Here is a 5,651-nt window from a genome sequence, read left to right on the forward strand (position 1 = left end):
CCTAACCCTAACCTCCCCTCCCACTGCCTAACCTTAACTCACCCCTCCCACTGCTTAACCTCACCTCCCACTGCCTAACCCTAACCTCCCCTCCCGCTGCCTAACCCTAACTCACCCTTCTTGCTGCCTAACCCTTACTCACCCCACCCGCTGCCTAACCCTAACTCACCCCTCCCACTGCCTAACCCTAACCTGACCTCCTGCTGCCTAACCCTAACTCACCCTTTCCGCTGCCTAACCCTAACTCACCCCTCCCGCTGCCTAACACTAACTCACCCCTCTCGCTGCCTAACCCTAACTACACCCTCCCGCTGCCTAACCCTAACTCACTCTCCCGCTGCCTAACCCTAACCTCCCCTCCCGCTGCCTAACCCTAACTCACCCCTCCCGCTGTCTAACCCTAACTCACCACTCCCGCTGCCTAACCCTAACTCACCCCTCCCGCTGCCTAACCCTAACTCACCCCTCCCGCTGCTTAACCCTAACTCACCCCTCCCGCTGCCTAACCCTAACTCACCCCTCCCGCTGCCTAACCCTAACTCACCCCTCCCGCTGCCTAACCCTAACTCACCACTCCCGCTGCCTAACCCTAACTCACCCCTCCCGCTGCCTAACCCTAACTCACCCCTCCCGCTGCTTAACCCTAACTCACCCCTCCCGCTGCCTAACCGTAACTCACCCCTCCCGCTGCCTAACCCTAACTCACCCCTCCCACTGCCTAACCTCACCTCCCGCTGCCTAACCCTAACTCACCCTTCCCGCTGCCTAAAGCTAACCTCCCCTCCAGCTGCCTAACTCTAACTCACCCCTCCCACAGGCTAACACTAACCCACCCCTCCCGCAGGCTAACACTAACCCACCCCTACCGCAGGCTAACACTAACCGTCTCCTCCCCCAGCCTAACCCTAACCTCCCCCTCCTGCTGCCTAACACTAACTCACCCCTCCCGCAGCCTGACCCTAACTCACCCCTCCCGCTACCTGACCCTAACTCACCCCTCCCACAGGCTAACCCTAACTCACCTCTCCCGCTGCCTAACCCTAACTCCCCCCTCACACTGCCTAACCCTAACCTCCCCTCCCACTGCCTAACCCTAACTCACCCCTCCCGCTGCCTAACCCTAACCTCCCCTCCCACTGCCTAACCCTAACTCACCCCTCCCGCTGCCTAACCCTAACCTCCCCTCCCACTGCCTAACCTTAACTCACCCCTCCCACTGCTTAACCTCACCTCCCACTGCCTAACCCTAACCTCCCCTCCCGCTGCCTAACCCTAACTCACCCTTCCTGCTGCCTAACCTTTACTCACCCCACCCGCTGCCTAACCCTAACTCACCCCTCCCGCTGCCTAACCCTAACCTGACCTCCTGCTGCCTAACCCTAACTCACCCTTTCCGCTGCCTAACCCTAACTCACTCCTCCCGCTGCCTAACCCTAACTCACCCCTCTCGCTGCCTAACCCTAACTACACCCTCCCGCTGCCTAACCCTAACTCACTCTCCCGCTGCCTAACCCTAACCTCCCCTCCCGCTGCCTAACCGTAACTCACCCCTCCCGCTGTCTAACCCTAACTCACCACTCCCGCTGCCTAACCCTAACTCACCCCTCCCGCTGCCTAACCCTAACTCACCCCTCCCGCTGCTTAACCCTAACTCACCCCTCCCGCTGCCTAACCGTAACTCACCCCTCCCGCTGCCTAACCCTAACTCACCCCTCCCGCTGCCTAACCCTAACTCACCCCTCCCGCTGCCTAACCCTAACTCACCACTCCCGCTGCCTAACCCTAACTCACCCCTCCCGCTGCCTAACCCTAACTCACCCCTCCCGCTGCTTAACCCTAACTCACCCCTCCCGCTGCCTAACCGTAACTCACCCCTCCCGCTGCCTAACCCTAACTCACCCCTCCCACTGCCTAACCTCACCTCCCGCTGCCTAACCCTAACTCACCCTTCCCGCTGCCTAAACCTAACCTCCCCTCCAGCTGCCTAACTCTAACTCACCCCTCCCACAGGCTAACACTAACCCACCCCTCCCGCAGGCTAACACTAACCCACCCCTCCCGCAGGCTAACACTAACCGTCTCCTCCCCCAGCCTAACCCTAACCTCCCCCTCCTGCTGCCTAACACTAACTCACCCCTCCCGCAGCCTGACCCTAACTCACCCCTCCTGCTACCTGACCCTAACTCACCCCTCCCACAGGCTAACCCTAACTCACCTCTCCCGCTGCCTAACCCTAACCCACCCCTCCCGCAGGCTAACCCTAACTCACCCTTCCTGCAGCCTAACCCTAACTCACACCTCCTGCTGCCTAACCCTAACTCACCCCTCCCGCAGCCTAACCCTAACTCACCCCTCCCGCAGCATAACCCTAACTCACCCCTCCCGCAGCCTAACCCTAACTCACCCCTCCCGCTGCCTAACCCTAACTCACCCCTCCCGCTGCTTAACCCTAACTCACCCCTCCCGGTGCCTAACCGTAACTCACCCCTCCCGCTGCCTAACCCTAACTCACCCCTCCCGCTGCCTAACCCTAACTCACCCCTCCCGCTGCCTAACCCTAACTCACCCCTCCTGTTGCCCAACCCTAACTCACCCCTCTCGCTGCCTAACCCTAACTCACTCTCCCGCTGCCTAACCTCCCCTTCCGCTGCCTAACCCTAACTCACCCCTCCCGCTGTCTAACCCTAACTCACCACTCCCGCTGCCTAACCCTAACTCACCCCTCCCGCTGCCTAACCCTAACTCACCCCTCCCGCTGCCTAACCGTAACTCACCCCTCCCGCTGCCTAACCCTAACTCACCCCTCCCGCTGCCTAACCCTAACTCACCCCTCCCGCTGCCTAACCCTAACTCACCCCTCCCGCTGCCTAACCCTAACTCACCCCTCCCGCTGCTTAACCCTAACTCACCCCTCCCGCTGCCTAACCGTAACTCACCCCTCCCGCTGCCTAACCCTAACTCACCCCTCCCACTGCCTAACCTCACCTCCCGCTGCCTAACCCTAACTCACCCTTCCCGCTGCCTAAACCTAACCTCCCCTCCAGCTGCCTAACTCTAACTCACCCCTCCCACAGGCTAACACTAACCCACCCCTCCCGCAGGCTAACACTAACCCACCCCTCCCGCAGGCTAACCCTAACTCACCCTTCCTGCAGCCTAACCCTAACTCACACCTCCCGCTGTCTAACCCTAACTCACCCCTCCCGCAGCCTAACCCTAACTCGCCCCTCCCGCAGCATAACCCTAACTCACCCCTCCCGCAGCCTAACCCTAACTCACCCCTCCCGCTGCCTAACCCTAACTCACCCCTCCCGCTGCCTAACCCTAACTCACCCCTCCTGCTGCCCAACCCTAACTCACCCCTCCCGCTGCCTAACCCTAACTCACCCCTCCTGTTGCCCAACCCTAACTCACCCCTCCCGCTGCCTAACTCTAACTCACCCCTCCTGCTGCCCAACCCCAACTCACCCCTCCCACTGCCTAACCCTAACTCACCCCTCCTGCTGCCTAACCCTAACTCACCCCTCCTGCTGCCCAACCCTAACTCACCCCTTCCGCTGCCTAACCCTAACTCACCCCTCCTGCTGCCCAACCCTAACTCACCCCTCCCACTGCCTAACCTCACCTCCCGCTGCCTAACCCTAACTCACCCCTCCCGCTGCCTAACCCTAACTCACCCCTCCTGCTGCCCAACCCTAACTCACCCCTCCCGCTGCCTAACCCTAACTCACCCCTCCCGCTACCTTACCCTAACTCACCCCTCCCACAGGCTAACCCTAACTCACCTCTCCCGCTGCCTAACCCTAACCCACCCCTCCCGCAGGCTAACCCTAACTCACCCTTCCTGCAGCCTAACCCTAACTCACACCTCCCGCTGTCTAACCCTAACTCACCCCTCCCGCAGCCTAACCCTAACTCGCCCCTCCCGCAGCATAACCCTAACTCACCCCTCCCGCAGCCTAACCCTAACTCACCCCTCCTGCTGCCTAACCCTAACTCACCCCTCCCGCTGCCTAACCCTAACTCACCCCACCTGCTGCCCAACCCTAACTCACCCCTCCCGCTGCCTAACCCTAACTCACCCCTCCTGTTGCCCAACCCTAACTCACCCCTCCCGCTGCCTAACTCTAACTCACCCCTCCTGCTGCCCAACCCTAACTCACCCCTCCCACTGCCTAACCCTAACTCACCCCTCCTGCTGCCTAACCCTAACTCACCCCTCCTGCTGCCCAACCCTAACTCACCCCTCCCGCTGCCTAACCCTAACTCACCCCTCCTGCTGCCCAACCCTAACTCACCCCTCCTGCTGCCCAACCCTAACTCACCCCTCCCACTGCCTAACCTCACCTCCCGCTGCCTAACCCTAACTCACCCCTCCCGATGCCTAACCCTAACTCACCCCTCCTGCTGCCCAACCCTAACTCACCCCTCCCGCTGCCTAACCCTAACTCACCCCTCCCGCTGCCTAACCCTAACTCACCCCTCCTGCTGCCCAACCCTAACTCACCCCTCCCGCTGCCTAACCCTAACTCACCCCTCCTGCTGCCCAACCCTAACTCACCCCTCCCGCTGCCTAACCCTAACTCACCCCTCCCGCTGCCTAACCCTAACTCACCCCTCCCGCTGCCTAACCTTTACTCACCCCTCCCGTTGCCTAACCCTAACCTCCCCTCCCGCTGCCTAACCTCACCTCCCGCTGCCTAACCCTAACTCACCCCTCCCGCTGCCTTACCGTAACTCACCCCTCCTGCTGCCTAACCGTAACTCACCCCTCCCGCTGCCTAACCGTAACTCACCCCTCATGTAGCCTAACCCTAACTCACCCCTCCCGCTGCCTAACCCTAACTCACCCCTCCCGCAGCCTGACCCTAAACCTAATATTCACCTCGAGGATCCGCAGGGATTCTGACGACCGGGATTTCGACCACCATGATTGGCTCACGGGCCGGCGAAGAATTGAAGAGAGACACCGCCGCCGGAGAGGAGTGAGTGTGTCTGGGGCTGGGGGCAGCGGTGGCCAGGATGCGACGGATGAAAGAGCCGCGGGTTGGCCACCCTGCTCTATACACTGTAAAATCACCACTGTATATGTACGGCTACCAGGGCCGTAACTACGTGTGTGCCAAGTGGGCTTGGCAGACAGCGCAGTTGCCCTCAGGGCGCAACGGGCAGCGGCATGTAATGAGTCAAATTGACTCATTACATGCCGCCTCTGCTGCGTGCCGTGCGCGGCAGCCGCACTGGAGGAGAGAGAAGCGCCGGAGGCAGGTGAGAAGGAGTAGGAGGGAGGGGGAGCAGGAGCCGCAGCAGCACTATTTGATTGGTAGTAAGCGCCGCTGCAGCATCCCCCTCTCCTCCTGTATTGGCTGCCCGGCGCTACTGTGGATGCTAGGATGCGGTTCCTCCATCCCAGCATCCACAGCAGCGCCGGGCAACCAATACGGAAGGAGAGGGGGATGCTGCAGCGGCGCTTACTACCAATGACATAGCGCTGCTGCGGCTCCAGTCCCCCTCCCTCCTCCTCCTTCTCACCTCACTGCACTGAGGGAGCTGAACGAGGAGCCTGTCAGCGGGGAGATGGTAAGTATCTCTCTCTCTCTCTCTCTCTCTCTCTCTCTCTCTCTCTCTCAGGGGGACACCGTCTGCCATAA

Source organism: Pseudophryne corroboree, chromosome 6, assembly GCF_028390025.1.
Source record: "Pseudophryne corroboree isolate aPseCor3 chromosome 6, aPseCor3.hap2, whole genome shotgun sequence".
NCBI lineage: Eukaryota > Metazoa > Chordata > Amphibia > Anura > Myobatrachidae > Pseudophryne > Pseudophryne corroboree.